Source organism: Ranitomeya variabilis, chromosome 2 (assembly GCF_051348905.1).
Source record: "Ranitomeya variabilis isolate aRanVar5 chromosome 2, aRanVar5.hap1, whole genome shotgun sequence".
Taxonomy (NCBI): domain Eukaryota; kingdom Metazoa; phylum Chordata; class Amphibia; order Anura; family Dendrobatidae; genus Ranitomeya; species Ranitomeya variabilis.
Genome location: NC_135233.1, coordinates 30,696,846 through 30,719,740, shown reverse-complemented (window position 1 = coordinate 30,719,740; position 22,895 = coordinate 30,696,846).

Here is a 22,895-nt window from a genome sequence, read left to right as displayed (position 1 = left end):
GGGCATCAAATTGTTTAGGGTGGAAGTGATGGTGGGATATGTTATATGGGTATTATTTTGTGTATATTTATATTTTACTGATTATCATGTGTTCTCTTGTAGGATGAGTTATTTGCCAATTGATGAATTGCTGTTATTTGCCATCTGATATCAGCCCCCACAGTACTGTACTGTTATCTCTCCACAGGGTCAGTGAATAATGTTGTTTGCTAATATGCTAATGACATATTGAATTAGCTTTTTGAAACAATGAGCCCCTGCGACCCACCCCTCTAACCTGTGAATGAGGAGGGGAACTTGTAAATATCAGGGAGGTGACACACAGAACAGTCCGGTGTGGAATGATGATGGGTTCACAGCATATCAGAGAGAAAGAAGAGTATATGGACTGTTATCGTCTGTCTGTTGAATTGTTAGACTTTTATCCTGTTACTGAACTACATTCCTGTTCTGGACTATTTTATCCTTTGTGTGGTGGATCATATACGGACCTTTCGTATTTTTGCCTAAATAAAGGTCTTGGAATTGTTTACTATACTCTAGCTCTGTTGATTGTGTGATACTGGAGAAGGACCCCGTGACAACTGGTGGCAAGCAGCGGGATCAACAGAACGTAACCTAGTGGAGAACCACCCACAAAGTGAGAACAGAAATTGGACTGTATCCAGTTTACAGGAGAGAGCCAGAGACTTGGGCCTGAACTACCAGGGACTGACTAAAGAGGCCTTAATTGACCTACTGGTGGGTGCCAGCCCAGCCACCTCCTCCCATATGTGGGCCCCCACCCCAAAAAGCCAGTGGGTGGTGTGGTACGAAGAAGTGATGGCGGTTCTGGGCCCAGACGTCTCTCAGGAGTACAAGGAGGAGGCTGCACGCCGGGCACAGCGGAGACAAGAAGCAAATGAGTTTGAACGGGGAGTAACGCAATGTGGAATGTAAACCCAATGATCCGGGAGCCTGTACGGATCACCCGGACAGAGTTTAAGCCATTTGATGAGGCTTCCAGAGATGTGGAGGGGTTTGAGCAGCAGTGTGCTGTGATGGATGTGCCCCACTCTGGCTGGATGCGTTTGTTAGTGGGACTCCTTATTGGTAGCCTGGCAGAGGCTTACCGAACCATTCATTCACAGCGGAATCGGGATTATAACATTGTAAAGCAGACTATCCTAGATTAACATGCTATCACCCCAGACTCATATAGGGCCAAGTTCCGAGACCTCCCATGCACTACGGGGGGATCGTTTAGGATGTATAAATATAAGATGTCCCAGGCATGTCGGAGATGGCTGGAAGCAGAAAACGCCTTTACTGTGGAAGATGTTATACAGGCGTTCCTTATAGAACAATTTCTTGCCAACTGCCCTGCAGAGGTACGGGAATGGGTTCGGGAGCGCACGCCGTGTACCATGGATATAGCTGCAGCCCTGGCCGATGAAACCCTTACTATCCGACCGCAATGGAGGAGGCTTCTGGACATTGAGCCATGGCCTTCTCCCGCACCCCTTCCCCTCCGATTATATCTGCCCTTCCACCTAGTGGCAAGCTGATGACAATCACTCCTCACAATCCTGGGCCCCAACAGTTCCAACCACGACCTCAAGGTATCACAGAGAGGAGATGTTATGGGTGTGGGCAACCTGGACATTTGCAGTCTGGCTGTCCCTCAAGGATTCGGAGGGAGCCCCATGCAGCCCCACCTCGTCCAGTACATCTTGTGCACTCCATCCCGCCTGAGGAAGAGCTAACACTACTGTTGTGAATTCCGTTCTTGGGCTCCCTCCTGTGGTTATAAATGGTACTTTTGTGAGTTCTGCCCTTGGGCTCCCTCTGGTGGTTTTGAGTGGAACTGCTGCTCCTTGAGTTTAGCCGTAGCAGCTGCTTTCACTAATCGGCTCCCCTGGCCTTGCTATTTAACTTGGCTCTGGTCTGTAGTTCATGCCAGCTGTCAATGTTCTCTGGGTTGGATTCAGATCTCTCCTTGGATTTCTCTGATGGCCTGTCCATTTCAGCATAAGTTAAGTTCTTGCTAGTTCTTTGGTTGTCCATTTGCTTTGGACTTTACTGCTCAGTTTAAGTTATGTTTCTTTTTGTCCAGCTTGTCATTGTGAAATATTCAGGCTAGCTGGAAGCTCTGGGGAAGCAGATTTGCCCCTCCACACCGTGAGTCGGTGTGGAGATCATTTTTGTAAATTCTGCGTGGATTTTTAGTTTTTAATACTGACCGCACAGTATCCTTTTCTATTTCTGTCTATCTAGATTAGAATTGGCCTCCTTTGCTAAAATCTGTTTTCCTTTCTGTGTATGTCATTTCCCTCTCTACTCGCAGTTAATATTTGTGGGGGGCTATCTTTCCTTTTAGGAATTTCTCTGAGGCAAGATAGTTTTCTGTTTCCATCTTTAGGGGTAGTTAGTTCTTAGGCTGTGACGAGGTGTCTAGGGAGAGTCAGGAACACTCCACGGCTATTTCTAGTGTTGGTGTTAGGATTAGGAACTGCGGTCAGTAAAGCTACCACCTCCTCAGAGCTTGTCCCATGATTCATTTTACCCACCAGGTCATATCAGTGCTTCTCCGTAACCACCAGGTCATAACAGTACAGCTGGCCCACAATGTGTTAAATGCATCTCAAAAGAGGGAAAAGAAAGTTCTGAGCCATTTTTTTTTCCTTTGCAGCTTGTTTTGTCTTTTTTTCCCCCTTAATCTTTGGGTGGTTCAGGATTCTGGTGCTGATATGGAGGTTCAGGGTCTGTCCTCGCGTGTCGATCATCTCGCTGCAAGGGTACAGAGTATCCAAGATTATGTTGTTCAGACTCCGGTTTCTGAGCCCAGAATTCCTATTCCTGATTTGTTTTCTGGGGATAGATCTAAATTTTTGAACTTTAAAAATAATTGCAGATTGTTTTTGGCTTGAAACCCCGTTCCTCTGGTGACCCCATTCAGCAGGTGAAGATTGTCATTTCTCTGCTGCGTGGAGACCCGCAGGATTGGGCATTCTCCCTTGAGCCAGGGAATCCTGCATTGCTCAATGTAGACGCATTTTTTCTCAGGAGTACAAGGAGGAGGCTGCACGCCGGACACAGTGGAGACAAGAAGCAATTGAGTTTGAAAGAGGGAGTAACGCAATGTGGAATGTAAACCCAATGATCCGGGAGCCTGTACGGATCACCCGGACAGAGTTTAAGCCATTTGATGAGGCTTCCAGAGATGTGGAGGGGTTCTTCAAGGACTTTGAGCAGCAGTGTGCTGTGATGGATGTGCCCCACTCTGGCTGGATGCGTTTGTTAGTGGGACTCCTAATTGGTAGCCTGGCAGAGGCTTACCGAACCATTCATTCACAGCGGAATCGGGATTATAACATTGTAAAGCAGACTATCCTAGATTAACATGCTATCACCCCAGACTCATATAGGGCCAAGTTCCGAGACCTCCCATGCACTATGGGGGGATCGTTTAGGATGTATAAATATAAGATGTCCCAGGCATGCATGAGATGGCTGGAAGCAGAAAACGCCTTTACTGTGGAAGATGTTATACAGGCGTTCCTTATAGAACAATTTCTTGCCAACTGCCCTGCAGAGGTACGGGAATGGGTTCGGGAGCGCACGCCGTGTACCATGGATATAGCTGCAGCCCTGGCCGATGAAACCCTTACTATCCGACCGCAATGGAGGAGGCTTCTGGACATTGAGCCATGGCCTTCTCCCGCACCCCTTCCCCTCCGATTATATCTGCCCTTCCACCTAGTGGCAAGCTGATGACAATCACTCCTCACAATCCTGGGCCCCAACAGTTCCAACCACGACCTCAGGGTATCACAGAGAGGAGATGTTATGGGTGTGGGCAACCTGGACATTTGCAGTCTGGCTGTCCCTCAAGGATTCGGAGGGAGCCCCACGCAGCCCCACCTCGTCCAGTACATCTTGTGCACTCCATCCCGCCTGAGGAAGAGCTACCACTACTGTTGTGAATTCCGTTCTTGGGCTCCCTCCTGTGGTTATAAATGGTACTTTTGTGAGTTCTGCCCTTGGGCTCCCTCTGGTGGTTTTGAGTGGAACTGCTGCTCCTTGAGTTTAGCCGTAGCAGCTGCTTTCACTAATCGGCTCCCCTGGCCTTGCTATTTAACATGGCTCTGGTCTGTAGTTCATGCCAGCTGTCAATGTTCTCTGGGTTGGATTCAGATCTCTCCTTGGATTTCTCTGATGGCCTGTCCATTTCAGCATAAGATAAGTTCTTGCTAGTTCTTTGGTTGTCCATTTGCTTTGGACTTTACTGCTCAGTTTAAGTTATGTTTCTTTTTGTCCAGCTTGTCATTATGAAATATTCAGGCTAGCTGGAAGCTCTGGGGAAGCAGATTTGCCCATCCACACCGTGAGTCGGTGTGGAGATCATTTTTGTAAATTCTGCGTGGATTTTTAGTTTTTAATACTGACCGCACAGTATCCTTTTCTATTTCTGTCTATCTAGATTAGAATTGGCCTCCTTTGCTAAAATCTGTTTTCCTTTCTGTGTATGTCATTTCCCTCTCTACTCGCAGTTAAAATTTGTGGGGGGCTATCTTTCCTTTTGGGAATTTCTCTGAGGCAAGATAGTTTTCTGTTTCCATCTTTAGGGGTAGTTAGTTCTTAGGCTGTGACGAGGTGTCTAGGGAGAGTCAGGAACACTCCACGGCTATTTCTAGTGTTGGTGTTAGGATTAGGAACTGCGGTCAGTAAAGCTACCACCTCCTCAGAGCTTGTCCCATGATTCATTTTACCCACCAGGTCATATCAGTGCTTCTCCGTAACCACCAGGTCATAACAGTACAGCTGGCCCACAATGTGTTAAATGCATCTCAAAAGAGGGAAAAGAAAGTTCTGAGCCATTTTTTTTCCTTTGCAGCTTGTTTTGTCTTTTTTTTCCCCTTAATCTTTGGGTGGTTCAGGATTCTGGTGCTGATATGGAGGTTCAGGGTCTGTCCTCGCGTGTCGATCATCTCGCTGCAAGGGTACAGAGTATCCAAGATTATGTTGTTCAGACTCCGGTTTCTGAGCCCAGAATTCCTATTCCTGATTTGTTTTCTGGGGATAGATCTAAATTTTTGAACTTTAAAAATAATTGCAGATTGTTTTTGGCTCTGAAACCCCGTTCCTCTGGTGACCCCATTCAGCAGGTGAAGATTGTCATTTCTCTGCTGCGTGGAGACCCGCAGGATTGGGCATTCTCCCTTGAGCCAGGGAATCCTGCATTGCTCAATGTAGACGCATTTTTTCAAGCACTCGGACTGCTGTATGACGAACCTAGTTCTGTGGATCAGGCAGAAAAAATCTTGCTGGCTCTGTGTCAGGGTCAGGAAGCAGCAGAAGTATACTGCCAGAAATTTAGAAAGTGGTCTGTGCTCACAAAATGGAATGAGGATGCCCTAGCAGCTATTTTCAGAGAGGGTCTTTCTGAAGCCCTTAAAGATGTTATGGTGGAGTTCCCCACACCTGCTGGTTTGAACGAATCAATGTCTCTGGCCATTCAGATTGATCGGCGCCTGCGCGAGCGTAAGGTGGTGCACCATATGGCGGTGTCCTCTGGGCTGAGTCCTGAGCCTATGCAATGTGATAGGATTTTGACTAGAGCAGAACGGCAGGAATTCAGACGTCAGAATGGGCTGTGTTTTTACTGTGGTGACTCTACTCATGCTATTTCTGATTGCCCGAAGCATACTAAGAGGGTCGTTAGGTCTGTTACCATTAGTACTGTACAGCCTAAATTTCTCTTGTCTGTTACCCTGATTTGCTCATTGTCGTCCTTTTCTGTAATGGCATTTGTGGATTCTGGCGCTGCCCTGAACTTAATGGACTTAGAATTTGCCAAGCGCTGTGGTTTTTCCTTGGAGCCTTTGCAGAGCCCTATTCCCTTGAGGGGGATAGATGCTACGCCATTGGCCAAATATAAACCTCAGTACTGGACACAGTTGACCATGTACATGGCTCCAGCACATCAGGAAAATATTCGCTTTTTGGTGTTGCATAATTTGCATGATGTTGTTGTGCTGGGTTTTCCATGGTTACAGCTACATAATCCGGTGCTGGATTGGAAATCTATGTCTGTGACTAGTTGGGGTTGCCAAGGGATGCATTGTGATATTCCTTTGATGTCAATTTCCTCTTCCCCCTCTTCTGAAGTTCCTGAGTTTTTGTCGAATTTCCAGGATATATTTGATGAGCCCAAGTCCAGTTCCCTACCTCCTCATAGGGACTGTGATTGTGCTATTAACTTGATTCCTGGCTGTAAGTTCCCCAAGGGTTGACTCTTCAATCTGTCTGTGCCAGAGCATGCCGCTATGCGGAGTTATGTAAAGGAGTCCTTAGAGAAGGGGCATATTCACCCGTCTTCGTCACCGTTGGGAGCGGGGTTCTTTTTTGTTGCCAAGAAGGATGGTGTCATGATTCTCAATGGCGAGAGAACATAGCCCAGCATATATGAGAACTAGCTCTTGGAAGATGGAAACTATACTGACCATGAACTAAACCTGTCGCACAACTAGAAGTGGCCGGGTAGCATGCCTACGTTTTTTATCCCTAGATGCCCAGCGCCAGCCGGAGAACTACCTAATCCTAGCAGAGGAAAAGACAGTCCTGGCTCACCTCTAGAGAAATTTTCCCAAAAGGCAGACAGAGGCCCCCACATATATTGGCGGTGATTTTAGATGAACTGACAAACGTAGTATGAAAATAGGTTTAGCAAAATCGAGGTCCGCTTACTAGATAGCATGAAGACAGAAAGGGCACTTTCATGGTCAGCAGAAAACCCTATCAAAACACCATCCAGAAATTACTTTAAGACTCTAGCATTAACTCATAACACCAGAGTGGCAATTTCCGCTCACAAGAGCTTTCCAGACACAGTAACGAAACAGCAGCTGTGAACAGGAACAAAATGCAAAAACACACAAGGACAAAAGTCCAACTTAGCTAGGAGTTGTCTAGTAGCAGGAACATGCACAGAAGGCTTCTGATTACATTGTTGACCGGCATGAAACTGACAGAGGAGCAAGGTTATATAGCGACTCCCACATCCTGATAGGAGCAGGTGAACAGAGGGGATGATGCACACAAGTACAATACCACAAGTGGCCACCGGGGGAGCCCAGAATCCAATTTCACAACAGTACCCCCCCCTCAAGGAGGGGGCACCGAACCCTCACCAGAACCACCAGGGCGATCAGGATGAGCCCTATGAAAGGCACGAACAAGATCGGAGGCATGAACATCAGAGGCAGTGACCCAAGAATTATCCTCCTGACCGTATCCCTTCCATTTGACCAGATACTGGAGTTTCCGTCTGGAAACACGAGAGTCTAAGATCTTTTCCACAACGTACTCCAACTCACCCTCAACCAACACCGGAGCAGGAGGCTCAACGGAAGGCACAGCCGGTACCTCATACCTGCGCAACAATGACCGATGAAAAACATTATGAATCGAAAAGGATGCAGGGAGGTCCAAACGGAAGGACACAGGGTTAAGAATCTCCAATATCTTGTACGGGCCGATGAACCGAGGCTTAAACTTAGGAGAAGAAACCCTCATAGGGACAAAACGAGAAGACAACCACACCAAGTCCCCAACACAAAGCCGAGGACCAACACGACGACGGCGGTTGGCAAAAAGCTGAGTCTTCTCCTGGGACAACTTCAAATTGTCCACCACCTGCCCCCAAATCTGATGCAACCTCTCCACCACAGCATCCACTCCAGGACAATCCGAAGATTCCACTTGACCGGAGGAAAATCGAGGATGAAACCCCGAATTACAGAAAAACGGGGACACCAAGGTGGCAGAGCTGGCCCGATTATTGAGGGCGAACTCCGCCAAAGGCAAAAAAGCAACCCAATCATCCTGATCTGCAGACACAAAACACCTCAAATATGTCTCCAAGGTCTGATTAGTCCGCTCGGTCTGGCCATTAGTCTGAGGATGGAAAGCAGACGAAAAAGACAAATCTATGCCCATCCTAGCACAGAATGCCCGCCAAAATCTAGACACGAATTGGGTCCCTCTGTCAGAAACGATATTCTCCGGAATACCATGCAAACGAACAACATTTTGAAAAAACAGAGGAACCAACTCAGAAGAAGAAGGCAACTTAGGCAAGGGAACCAGATGGACCATCTTAGAGAAACGGTCACACACCACCCAGATGACAGACATCTTCTGAGAAACAGGCAGATCCGAAATAAAATCCATCGAGATGTGCGTCCAAGGCCTCTTCGGGATAGGCAAGGGTAACAACAATCCACTAGCCCGAGAACAACAAGGCTTGGCCCGAGCACAAACGTCACAAGACTGCACAAAGCCTCGCACATCTCGTGACAGGGAAGGCCACCAGAAGGACCTTGCCACCAAATCCCTGGTACCAAAGATTCCAGGATGACCTGCCAACGCAGAAGAATGAACCTCAGAGATGACTCTACTGGTCCAATCATCAGGAACAAACAGTCTACCAGGTGGGCAACGATCAGGACTATCCGCCTGAAACTCCTGCAAGGCCCGCCGCAGGTCTGGAGAAACGGCAGACAATATCACTCCATCTTTAAGGATACCTGTGGGCTCAGAATTACCAGGGGAGTCAGGCTCAAAACTCCTAGAAAGAGCATCCGCCTTAACATTCTTAGAACCCGGTAGGTAAGACACCACAAAATTAAACCGAGAGAAAAACAACGACCAGCGCGCCTGTCTAGGATTCAGGCGCCTGGCAGACTCAAGGTAAATTAAATTTTTGTGGTCAGTCAATACCACCACCTGATGTCTGGCCCCCTCAAGCCAGTGACGCCACTCCTCAAAAGCCCACTTCATGGCCAAAAGCTCCCGATTCCCAATATCATAATTCCGCTCGGCGGGCGAAAATTTACGGGAAAAAAAAGGCACAATGTCTCATCACGGAGCAGTCGGAACTTCTCTGCGACAACACCGCCCCAGCTCCGATTTCAGAAGCGTCGACCTCAACCTGAAAAGGAAGAGCAACATCAGGCTGACGCAACACTGGGGCGGAAGAAAAGCGGCGCTTGAGCTCCCGAAAGGCCTCCACAGCATCAGGGGACCAATCAGCAACATCAGCACCCTTCTTAGTCAAATCAGTCAATGGTTTTACAACATCAGAAAAACCAGCAATAAATCGACGATAAAAGTTAGCAAAGCCCAAAAATTTCTGAAGACTCTTAAGAGAAGAGGGTTGCGTCCAATCACCAATAGCCTGAACCTTGACAGGATCCATCTCGATGGAAGAGGGGGAAAAAATGTATCCCAAGAAGGAAATCTTTTGAACCCCAAAAACACACTTAGAACCCTTCACACACAAGGAATTAGACCGCAAAACCTGAAAAACCCTCCTGACCTGCTGGACGTGAGAGTCCCAGTCATCCGAAAAAATCAGAATATCATCCAGATACACAATCATAAATTTATCCAAATAATCGCGGAAAATGTCATGCATAAAGGACTGGAAGACTGAAGGGGCATTTGAAAGACCAAAAGGCATCACCAAATACTCAAAATGGCCCTCGGGCGTATTAAATGCGGTTTTCCACTCATCCCCCTGCTTGATTCGCACCAAATTATACGCCCCACAGAGATCAATCTTAGAGAACCACTTGGCCCCCTTTATACGAGCAAACAAATCAGTAAGCAGTGGTAACGGATATTGATATTTAACCGTGATTTTATTCAAAAGTCGATAATCAATACACGGCCTCAAAGAGCCGTCTTTCTTAGACACAAAGAAAAAACCGGCTCCTAAGGGAGATGACGAAGGACGAATATGTCCCTTTTCCAAGGACTCCTTTATATATTCTCGCATAGCCGCGTGTTCAGGCACAGACAGATTAAATAAACGACCCTTAGGGTATTTACTACCCGGGATCAAGTCAATGGCACAATCGCACTCCCGGTGCGGAGGTAGTGAACCAACCTTGGGTTCTTCAAAAACGTCACGAAAGTCAGACAAGAATTCAGGAATCTCAGAGGGCATAGATGATGAAATGGAAACCAAAGGTACGTCCCCATGAGTTCCTTTACATCCCCAGCTTAACACAGACATAGCTCTCCAGTCGAGGACTGGGTTATGAGATTGCAGCCATGGCAATCCCAGCACCAAAACATCATGTAGATTATACAGCACCAGAAAGCGAATAACCTCCTGGTGATCCGGATTAACACGCATAGTCACTTGTGTCCAGTATTGTGGTTTATTACTAGCCAATGGGGTGGAGTCAATCCCTTTCAGAGGTATCGGAGCCTCCAATGGCTCCAAATCATACCCACAGCGTTTGGCAAAGGACCAATCCATAAGACTCAAAGCAGCGCCAGAGTCGACATAGGCGTCCGCGGTAATAGATGACAAAGAACAAATCAGGGTCACAGATAGAATAAACTTAGACTGTAAAGTGCTAATTGAAACAGACTTGTCAGGCTTCTTAGTACGCTTAAAGCATGCTGATATAACATGAGTTGAATCACCACAATAGAAGCACAACCCATTTTTTCGTCTAAAATTCTGCCGCTCGCTTCTGGACAGAATTCTATCACATTGCATATTTTCTGGTGTTTTCTCAGTAGACACCGCCAAATGGTGCACAGGTTTGCGCTCCCGCAGACGCCTATCGATCTGAATAGCCATCGTCATGGACTCATTCAGACTCGCAGGCACAGGGAACCCCACCATAACATCCTTAATGGCATCAGAGAGACCTTCTCTGAAAATCGCCGCCAGGGCGCACTCATTCCACTGAGTAAGCACAGACCATTTGCGGAATTTTTGGCAGTATATTTCAGCTTCATCTTGCCCCTGAGACAAGGACATCAAGGCCTTTTCCGCCTGAAGCTCTAAATGAGGTTCCTCATAAAGCAACCCCAAGGCCAGAAAAAACGCATCCACATTGAGCAACGCAGGATCCCCTGGTGCCAATGCAAAAGCCCAGTCCTGAGGGTCGCCCCGGAGCAAGGAAATTACAATCCTGACCTGCTGTGCAGGGTCTCCGGCAGAGCGAGACTTCAGGGACAAAAACAATTTGCAATTATTTTTAAAATTTTGAAAGTGAGATCTATTCCCCGAGAAGAATTCAGGCAAAGGAATTCTAGGCTCAGATATAGGTGCATGAACAACAAAATCTTGCAAATTTTGTACCTTTGTGGCGAGATTATTCAAACCTGTAGCTACACTCTGAAGATCCATTTGAAACAGGTGAACACAGAGCCATTCAAGGATTAGAAGGAGAGAAAGAGAGGAAGGCTGCAGTATAGGCAGACTAGCAAGTGATTCAATTAAGAGCACACTCAGAACTAGAGGGAAAAAAAAAAAAAAAAAAAAAAAAAAAATTGTAGCAGACTTCTTTTTTCTCTCCTTTCTCAGCCAGTAATTTAACCCTTTTTTGGGCCGGTCAAAATGTCATGATTCTCAATGGCGAGAGAACATAGCCCAGCATATATGAGAACTAGCTCTTGGAAGATGGAAACTATACTGACCATGAACTAAACCTGTCGCACAACTAGAAGTGGCCGGGTAGCATGCCTACGTTTTTTATCCCTAGATGCCCAGCGCCAGCCGGAGAACTACCTAATCCTAGCAGAGGAAAAGACAGTCCTGGCTCACCTCTAGAGAAATTTTCCCAAAAGGCAGACAGAGGCCCCCACATATATTGGCGGTGATTTTAGATGAAATGACAAACGTAGTATGAAAATAGGTTTAGCAAAATCGAGGTCCGCTTACTAGATAGCATGAAGACAGAAAGGGCACTTTCATGGTCAGCAGAAAACCCTATCAAAACACCATCCAGAAATTACTTTAAGACTCTAGCATTAACTCATAACACCAGAGTGGCAATTTCCGCTCACAAGAGCTTTCCAGACACAGTAACGAAACAGCAGCTGTGAACAGGAACAAAATGCAAAAACACACAAGGACAAAAGTCCAACTTAGCTAGGAGTTGTCTAGTAGCAGGAACATGCACAGAAGGCTTCTGATTACATTGTTGACCGGCATGAAACTGACAGAGGAGCAAGGTTATATAGCGACTCCCACATCCTGATAGGAGCAGGTGAACAGAGGGGATGATGCACACAAGTACAATACCACAAGTGGCCACCGGGGGAGCCCAGAATCCAATTTCACAACAGGATGGCTCCTTGAGGCCCTGTATAGATTATTGCCTTCTCAATAAGATCACGGTCAAATTCCAGTACCCTTTACCTTTGCTTTCTGATTTGTTTGCTCGGATTAAGGGGGATAGTGTCATGATCTCCATGGCCAGAGAACTAGCATAAGCCTCTATAGGAACAAGCTCTTGGAAGATGTAACTGTACTGACCATGAACTAAACCTACCGCATCATCTAGAAGTAGCCAGGTAGCATGTCCTACTTTTTATCCCTATATGCCCAGCGCCGGCCGGAGAACTAAATAATGCTAGCAGAGGGAAATATAAGACCTGACTCACCTCTAGAGAAATGCCCAAAAGGAGACAGAAGCCCCCCACATATATTGGCGGTGATATGAGATGAAACAACAAACGCAGCAGGAAAATAGTTTTAGCAAATTTGAGGTCCGCTTTCTAGATAGCAGAAGACAGAAAGCATACTTTCATGGTCAGTAGAAAACCCTAACAAAACACATCCAGAAATTACTTTAGGACTCTGGCATTAACTCATAATACCAGAGTGGCAATTCCTGATCAACAAGAGCTTTCCAGACACAGTAACGAAACTGCAGCTGTGAACTGGAACCAAAATACAAAAACAAAACATGGACGAATGTCCAACTTATCTAGTAGATGTCTGGGAGCAGGAACAAGCACAGAGAGGCTTCTGATAACATTGTTGACCGGCAAGCATCTAACAGAGAAGCCAGGTTATATAGCGACACCCAGATCTAATCAGAACAGGTGAACAGGGAAGATGATGTCACAAGTTCAATTCCACCAGTAGCCACCGGGGGAGCCCAGAATCCAAATTCACAACAGTACCCCCCCCTCAAGGAGGGGGCACCGAACCCTCACCAGAACCACCAGGGCGATCAGGATGGGCCCTATGAAAGGCACGAACCAGATCAGAGGCATGAACATCAGATGCAGTGACCCAAGAATTATCCTCCTGGCCGTATCCCTTCCACTTGACCAGATACTGGAGTCTCCGTCTGGAAACACGGGAGTCTAGGATTTTTTCCACAACGTACTCCAACTCACCCTCAACCAACACCGGAGCAGGAGGCTCAACGGAAGGCACAACCGGTGCCTCATACCTGCGCAACAACGACCGATGAAAAACGTTATGAATAGAAAAGGATGCAGGGAGGTCCAAACGGAAGGAAACAGGGTTAAGAATCTCCAATATTTTATACGGACCGATGAACCGAGGCTTAAACTTAGGAGATGAGACCCTCATAGGGACAAAACGAGAAGACAACCACACCAAATCTCCAACACAAAGCCGAGGACCAACACGACGGTGACGGTTGGCAAAAAGCTGAGTCTTCTCCTGGGACAACTTTAAATTGTCCATCACCTGCCCCCAGATATGATGCAATCTCTCCACCACCGCATCCACTCCAGGACAATCCGAGGATTCCATCTGACCGGAGGAAAATCGAGGATGGAACCCCGAATTACAGAAAAACGGGGAAACCAAGGTGGCAGAGCTGGCCCGATTATTGAGGGCGAACTCCGCCAATGGCAAAAAAGCAACCCAATCATCCTGGTCAGCAGACACAAAACACCTCAGATATGTCTCCAGGGTCTGATTAGTCCGCTCGGTCTGGCCATTAGTCTGAGGGTGAAAAGCAGACGAAAAAGACAAATCTATGCCCATCCTAGCACAAAATGCCCGCCAAAATCTAGACACAAATTGGGTTCCTCTGTCAGAAACGATATTCTCAGGAATACCATGCAAACGAACAACATCTTGAAAAAACAGGGGCACCAACTCGGAAGAAGAAGGCAATTTGGGCAGGGGAACCAAATGAACCATCTTAGAAAAACGGTCACACACCACCCAGATGACAGACATCTTCTGAGAAACAGGCAGATCTGAAATAAAATCCATCGAGATGTGTGTCCAAGGCCTCTTAGGAATAGGCAAGGGCAACAATAATCCACTAGCCCGAGAACAACAAGGCTTGGCCCGAGCACAAACGTCACAAGACTGCACAAAGCCTCGCACATCTCGTGACAGGGAAGGCCACCAGAAGGATCTTGCCACCAAATCCCTGGTACCAAAAATTCCAGGATGACCTGCCAACGCAGAAGAATGCACCTCAGAGATGACTTTACTGGTCCAATCATCAGGAACAAACAGCCTATCAGGCGGACAACGATCCGGTCTATCCGCCTGAAACTCCTGCAAGGCCCGCCGCAGGTCTGGAGAAACAGCTGACAAGATAACTCCCTCCTTAAGAATACCTGTGGGGTCAGAGTTGCCAGGTGAATCAGGCTCAAAACTCCTAGAAAGGGCATCCTCCTTAACATTCTTAGAACCTGGTAGGTACGATACCACAAAATTAAACCGAGAAAAAAATAATGACCAGCGCGCCTGTCTAGGATTCAGGCGCCTGGCGGTCTCAAGATAAATCAAATTTTTGTGGTCAGTCAATACCACCACCTGATGTCTGGCCCCCTCGAGCCAATGGCGCCACTCCTCAAACGCCCACTTCATGGCCAAAAGCTCCCGATTCCCAACATCATAATTCCGCTCAGCGGGCGAAAATTTACGGGAAAAGAAGGCACAAGGCCTCATCACGGCGCAGTCAGAACTTTTCTGCGACAACACTGCCCCAGCTCCGATCTCAGAAGCGTCGACCTCAACCTGAAAAGGAAGAGTCACATCAGGCTGACGCAACACAGGGGCAGAAGAAAAACGGCGCTTAAGCTCCTGAAAGGCCTCCACAGCATCAGGGGACCAATCAGCAACATCAGCACCCTGTCTAGTCAAATCGGTCAATGGCTTAACGACATCCGAAAAACCAGAAATAAATCGACGATAAAAGTTGGCAAAGCCCAAAAATTTCTGAAGACTTTTAAGAGAAGAGGGCTGCGTCCAATCACAAATAGCTTGAACCTTGACAGGATCCATCTCAATGGAAGAGGGAGAAAAAATATATCCCAAAAAGGAAATTCTCTGAACCCCAAAAACGCACTTAGAACCCTTGACACACAGAGAATTAGACCGCAAAACCTGAAAAACCCTCTTAACTTGCCGGACATGAGAGTCCCAGTCATCCGAAAAAATCAGAATATCATCCAGATACACTATCATAAATTTATCCAAAAAATCGCGGAAAATATCATGCATAAAGGACTGGAAGACTGAAGGGGCATTAGAAAGACCAAAAGGCATCACCAAATACTCAAAGTGGCCCTCGGGCGTATTAAATGCGGTTTTCCACTCATCCCCCTGCCTGATCCGCACCAAATTATACGCCCCACGGAGATCAATCTTAGAGAACCACTTGGCCCCCTTTATGCGAGCAAACAAATCAGTCAGCAACGGCAATGGGTATTGATATTTAACCGTGATTTTATTCAAAAGCCGATAATCAATACATGGTCTCAAAGAGCCGTCTTTTTTTGACACAAAGAAAAAACCGGCTCCTAAGGGAGATGACGATGGACGAATATGTCCCTTTTCCAAGGACTCCTTTATATATTCTCGCATAGCAGTATGTTCAGGCACAGACAGATTAAATAAACGACCCTTTGGGTATTTACTACCCGGAATTAAATCTATAGCACAATCGCACTCACGGTGCGGAGGTAGTGAACCCAGCTTGGGTTCTTCAAAGACGTCACGATAATCAGACAGGAACTCAGGGATTTCAGAGGGAATAGATGATGAAATGGACACCAAAGGTACGTCCCCATGAGTCCCCTTACATCCCCAGCTCAACACAGACATAGCTCTCCAGTCAAGGACTGGGTTGTGAGACTGCAGCCATGGCAATCCCAGCACCAAATCCTCATGTAGATTATACAGCACTAGAAAACGAATAGTCTCCTGGTGATCCGGATTAATACACATAGTCACTTGTGTCCAGTATTGTGGTTTATTATTAGCCAATGGGGTGGAGTCAATCCCCTTCAGAGGAATAAGAGTTTCCAAAGGCTCTAAATCATACCCACAACGATTGGCAAAGGACCAATCCATAAGACTCAAAGCGGCGCCAGAGTCGATATAGGCGTCAGTAGTAATAGATGACAAAGAGCAAATCAGGGTCACAGACAAAATAAATTTAGACTGTAAAGTGCCAATGGAAACGGATTTATCAAGCTTTTTAGTACGCTTAGAGCACGCTGATATAACATGAGTAGAATCCCCACAATAGAAACACAACCCATTTTTCCGTCTAAAATTCTGCCGCTCGCTTCTGGATAGAATTCTATCACACTGCATGCTTTCTGGCGTCTTCTCAGTGGACACCGCCAGATGGTGCACAGGTTTGCGCTCCCGCAGACGCCTATCGATCTGAATGGCCATTGTCATGGACTCATTCAGACCCGCAGGCACAGGGAACCCCACCATAACATCCTTAATGGCATCAGAGAGACCCTCTCTGAAAGTAGCCGCCAAGGCACACTCATTCCACTGAGTAAGCACAGACCATTTACGGAATCTTTGGCAGTAAATTTCAGCTTCATCTTGCCCCTGCGATAGGGACATCAAAGTTTTTTCTGCCTGAAGTTCCAAATGAGGTTCCTCATACAGCAAGCCCAAGGCCAAAAAAAACGCATCCACATTGCGCAACGCAGGATCCCCTGGTGCCAATGCAAAAGCCCAGTCTTGAGGGTCGCCGCGGAGCAAGGAAATCACAATCCCAACCTGCTGTGCAGAGTCTCCAGCAGAACGAGATTTCAGGGACAAAAATAGCTTACAATTATTTCTAAAATTCTGAAAGCTAGATCTATTCCCTGAGAAGAATTCCGGCAAAGGAATTCTCGGCTCAGATACCGGAGCATGAATAATAAAATCTTGCAAATTTTGTACTTTCGTGGTGAGATTATTCAAACCTGCAGTTACACTCTGAAGATCCATTATTAACAGGTGAACACAAAGCCATTCAAAGATTATAAGGAGAGAGAAAAAAAAAGAAAGACTGCAGCATAGACAGACTGGCAAGTGATCCAATTAAGAGCACAGAGAAAAAAAAAAAAAAAAAAAAAAAACTCTCAGCAGACTTCTTATTTCTCTCCTTTCTCAGCCAAGGATTTTAACCCTTTAGGGGCCGGTCAAACTGTCATGATCTCCATGGCCAGAGAACTAGCATAAGCCTCTATAGGAACAAGCTCTTGGAAGATGTAACTGTACTGACCATGAACTAAACCTACCGCATCATCTAGAAGTAGCCAGGTAGCATGTCCTACTTTTTATCCCTATATGCCCAGCGCCGGCCGGAGAACTAAATAATGCTAGCAGAGGGAAATATAAGACCTGACTCACCTCTAGAGAAATGCCCAAAAGGAGACAGAAGCCCCCCACATATATTGGCGGTGATATGAGATGAAACAACAAACGCAGCAGGAAAATAGTTTTAGCAAATTTGAGGTCCGCTTTCTAGATAGCAGAAGACAGAAAGCATACTTTCATGGTCAGTAGAAAACCCTAACAAAACACATCCAGAAATTACTTTAGGACTCTGGCATTAACTCATAATACCAGAGTGGCAATTCCTGATCAACAAGAGCTTTCCAGACACAGTAACGAAACTGCAGCTGTGAACTGGAACCAAAATACAAAAACAAAACATGGACGAATGTCCAACTTATCTAGTAGATGTCTGGGAGCAGGAACAAGCACAGAGAGGCTTCTGATAACATTGTTGACCGGCAAGCATCTAACAGAGAAGCCAGGTTATATAGCGACACCCAGATCTAATCAGAACAGGTGAACAGGGAAGATGATGTCACAAGTTCAATTCCACCAGTAGCCACCGGGGGAGCCCAGAATCCAAATTCACAACAGGATAGCTGGTTTACCAAGATCGACCTTCGAGGGGCGTATAATCTTGTTCGTATTAAACAGGGTGATGAATGGAAAACAGCATTTAATACGCCTGAAGGCCATTTTGAATATCTTGTGATGCCTTTCGGGCTCTCTAATGCTCCATCTGTGTTTCAGTCCTTTATGCATGATATTTTCCGGGATTATCTGGATAAATTCATGATTGTATATTTGGATGATATTTTGGTTTTTTCCGATGATTGGGAGTCTCATGTGAAGCAGGTCAGGATGGTATTTCAGATCCTTCGTGCTAATGCATTGTTTGTGAAGGGGTCTAAGTGTCTTTTTGGAGTTCAGAAGGTTTCTTTTTTGGGTTTCATTTTTTCTCCCTCGGCTATTGAAATGGACCCTGTTAAGGTCCAGGCTATTTATGATTGGACTCAACCCACATCTGTGAAGAGCCTTCAGAAATTTTTGGGCTTTGCTAATTTTTATCGCCGCTTCATTGCTAATTTTTCTAGTGTGGTTAAACCTCTGACCGATTTGACGAAGAAAGGTGCTGATGTGGTGAATTGGTCCTCTGCGGCTGTGGAGGCCTTTCAGGAGCTTAAACGTCGTTTTACTTCTGCCCCTGTGCTGCGTCAGCCAGATGTTTCTCTCCCTTTTCAGGTTGAGGTTGACGCTTCTGAGATTGGGGCAGGGGCCGTTTTGTCTCAGAGAAGTTCTGATGGCTCTTTGATGAAACCGTGTGCTTTCTTCTCCAGAAAGTTTTCGCCTGCTGAGCGTAATTATGATGTCGGCAATCGGGAATTGTTGGCTATGAAGTGGGCATTTGTGGAGTGGCGACATTGGCTTGAGGGAGCTAAGCATCGCGTTGTGGTCTTGACCGATCATAAGAATCTGATTTACCTTGAGTCTGCCAAGCGGTTGAATCCTAGACAAGCTCGATGGTCTCTGTTTTTCTCCCGTTTTGATTTTGTGGTCTCTTATCTTACGGGATCTAAGAATGTGAATGCTGATGCCCTTTCTAGGAGTTTTTTGCCTGATTCTCCGGGAGTCCTTGAGCCGGCTGGTATTCTCAAGGAGGGGGTGATTCTTTCTGCCATCTCCCCTGATTTGCGGCGGGTGCTTCAGGAGTTTCAGGCTGATAAACCTGACCGCTGTCCAGTGGGGAAACTGTTTGTTCCTGATAGATGGACTAATAAGGTAATTTCTGAGATTCATTGTTCTGTATTGGCTGGTCATCCTGGGATTTTTGGTACCAGAGATTTGGTTGCCAGGTCCTTTTGGTGGCCTTCCTTGTCGCGGGATGTGCGTTCTTTCGTGCAGTCCTGTGGGACCTGTGCCCGGGCCAAGCCCTGCTGTTCCCATGCTAGTGGGTTGCTTTTGCCTTTGCCGGTCCCTGGGAGGCCCTGGACGCATATTTCCATGGATTTTATTTCTGAGCTTCCTGTTTCTCAGAAGATGTCTGTCATCTGGTTGGTTTGTGACCGGTTTTCTAAGATGGTCCATTTGGTACCTTTGCCTAAGTTGCCTTCCTCCTCTGATTTGGTTCCATTATTCTTTCAGCATGTGGTTCGTTTGCATAGCATTCCGGAGAATATTGTGTCTGATAGAGGTTCCCAGTTTGTTTCTAGGTTTTGGCGGTCCTTTTGTGCTAGAATGGGCATTGATTTGTCTTTTTCGTCAGCATTTCATCCTCAGACAAATGGCAAAAATGGAGCGAACCAATCAGACCTTGGAAACCTATTTGAGATGCTTTGTGTCTGCTGATCAGGATGATTGGGAGACCTTCTTGCCGTTGGCCGAGTTTGCCCTTAATAATCGGGCTAGTTCGTCTACCTTGGTTTCGCCTTTCTTTTGTAACTTCGGTTTTCATCCTCGTTTTTCTTCGGGGCAGGTTGAGCCTTCGGACTGTCCTGGTGTGGATTCTGTGGTGGACAGGTTGCAGCAGATTTGGACTCATGTGGTGGACAATTTAACGTTGTCTCAGGAAAAGGCTCAACGTTTTGCTAACCGTCGTCGGTGCGTTGGTCCCCGGCTTCGTGTTGGGGATTTGGTCTGGTTGTCTTCTCGTCATGTTCCTATGAAGGTTTCTTCCCCTAAGTTCAAGCCCCGCTTTATTGGTCCTTATAAGATTTCTGAAATTATCAATCCGGTGTCTTTTCGTTTGGCCCTTCCAGCTTCTTTTCCCATTCATAATGTGTTCCATAGATCTTTGTTGCGGAGATATGTGGTGCCCATGGTCCCCTCCGTTGACCCTCCTGCTCCGGTGTTGGTTGAGGGGGAGTTGGAATATGTGGTGGAGAAGATTTTGGATTCTCGTCTTTCGAGGCGGAAGCTTCAGTATCTGGTCAAGTGGAAGGGTTATGGCCAGGAGGATAATTCTTGGGTTTTTGCCTCCGATGTCCATGCTGCCGATTTGGTTCGTGCTTTTCATTTGGCTCATACTGATTGGCCTGGGGGCTCTGGTGAGGGTTCGGTGACCCCTCCTCAAGGGGGGGGGTACTGTTGTGAATTCCGTTCTTGGGCTCCCTCCTGTGGTTATGAATGGTACTTTTGTGAGTTCTGCCCTTGGGCTCCCTCTGGTGGTTTCGAGTGGAACTGCTGCTCCTTGAGTTTATCCGTAGCAGCTGCTTTCACTAATCGGCTCCCCTGGCCTTGCTATTTAACTTGGCTCTTGTCTGTAGTTCATGCCAGCTGTCAATGTTCTCTGGGTTGGATTCAGATCTCTCCTTGGATTTCTCTGATGGCCTGTCCATTTCAGCATAAGATAAGTTCTTGCTAGTTCTTTGGTTGTCCATTTGCTTTGGACTTTACTGCTCAGTTTAAGTTATGTTTCTTTTTGTCCAGCTTGTCATTATGAAATATTCAGGCTAGCTGGAAGCTCTGGGGAAGCAGATTTGCTCCTCCACACCGTGAGTCGGTGTGGAGATCATTTTTGTAAATTCTGCGTGGATTTTTAGTTTTTAATACTGACCGCACAGTATCCTTTTCTATTTCTGTCTATCTAGATTAGAATTGGCCTCCTTTGCTAAAATCTGTTTTCATTTCTGTGTATGTCATTTCCCTCTCTACTCACAGTTAATATTTGTGGGGGGGCTATCTTTCCTTTTGGGAATTTCTCTGAGGCAAGATAGTTTTCTGTTTCCATCTTTAGGGGTAGTTAGTTCTTAGGCTGTGACGAGGTGTCTAGGGAGAGTCAGGAACACTCCACGGCTATTTCTAGTGTTGGTGTTAGGAATAGGAACTGCAGTCAGTAAAGCTACCACCTCCTCAGAGCTTGTCCCATGATTCATTTTACCCACCAGGTCATATCAGTGCTTCTCCGTAACCACCAGGTCATAACACACTACCCCCACCAGAGTGGACCACCGACCACGGCACCATAGATACCACTCCTGGAGTGTACGGACTCCGGCCTTTGTCCATCAGAAATACAGAGCAACGACATTGCCACCTGCAGGATGTCTTAATTGATGGATACAAAGTGTCGGGATTTAGAAACACAGGGGTATTCCTGACTATCGCTGACCCCCGTGTGGTTCGACCCAAGGCAATTCACCAGGGCCCGGGAATTCCCATTGTCCTTGCAGGGGGTGTCCACAAATATATACAGCGAGCTTTGGTACATTTGGATTATGGTTTTGGAGAAAAACTGTGTTGGATTGGAGTTATGGGAGGAGTTCCTGCAGATATCCTCCTTGGAAATGACATTGGGGAGTTACAAAGTCATTTTGTGGGAGCAGAAGGTCCGTGGGCCTCTCACTCTTCTGAAAGAACAATTGGAGGGAGATATCACAGATACCGGAATGGCCATCATTCCCTATGTTCTAGAGTTCAGAGACTGTCTCACCCAGGTTACCTTGGCTAATGAACATCAGTAAACGGCCAGTCAAAAAGCCTGGTAGAACCATAAAGTCAGGACCCGGGAATTTATGGACAAGTGCTCATGATTATTGCAACCCCTACCACTGTACAAGGAACTATATACTATTGAGCAATGTGGACTAAAGTGAGCAGGCCAGAGGTCTGTGTAGGCCTCATGGCGTGCTCACTTATTATGAGGGGGGAGAGGTTGTGATGGTGGGATATGTTATTATGTTATGTGGGTATCATTTTGTTTATATTTATATACTGATTATCATGTGTTCTCTTGTAGGATGAGTTATTTGCCAATTGATTAATTGCTGTTATTTGCCATGTGATATCAGCCCCCATAGTCCTGTACTGTTATCTCTCCACAGGGTCAGTGAATAATGTTGTTTGCTAATATGCTAATGACATATTGAACTAGCTTTTTGAAACAATGAGCCCCTGTGACCCACCCCCCTAACCTGTGAATGAGGAAGGGGGCTTGTAAATATCAGGGAGGTGACACACAGATCAGTCCTGTGTGGAATGATGATGGGTTCACAGCATATCAGAGAGAAAGAAGAGTATATGGACTGTTATCCTCAGTCTGCTGGATTGTTGGACATTTTTCCTGTTACTGAGCTGCATTCGTGTTCTGGACTATTTTATCCTTTATGTGGTGGATCGTATATGGACCTTTCATATTTTTGCCTAAATAAAGGTCTTGGAATTGTTTACTATACTCTAGCTCTGTTGATTGTGTGATAACGGAGAAGGACCCCGTGACAGTGGACAAAGAGGGCAACATTCTGTGAAAGGGCTGTGGGGACATCATACTGCTTGTGGGAAGCTGTGGTGGTATCATACTGTGGAGTGCCCGCTAGAGCCGTGGGGTACACGGACCGTGTCCGGCGATACTTAAAGGGGTGGTCACAGTGCCAGTGACCTGGTCCGTGGCACTGGGTGTCCAGTAAGAGGGGATGATTGGAAGTGGAGAATGTCTATAAAGGATAATTCGTGATGTCGCCTGTGGCATTCGGCCAGGGAAGGCCGGCGCTGCTTAAAGGCATCCAGTGGGGCTGATGTAGTTGCAGAG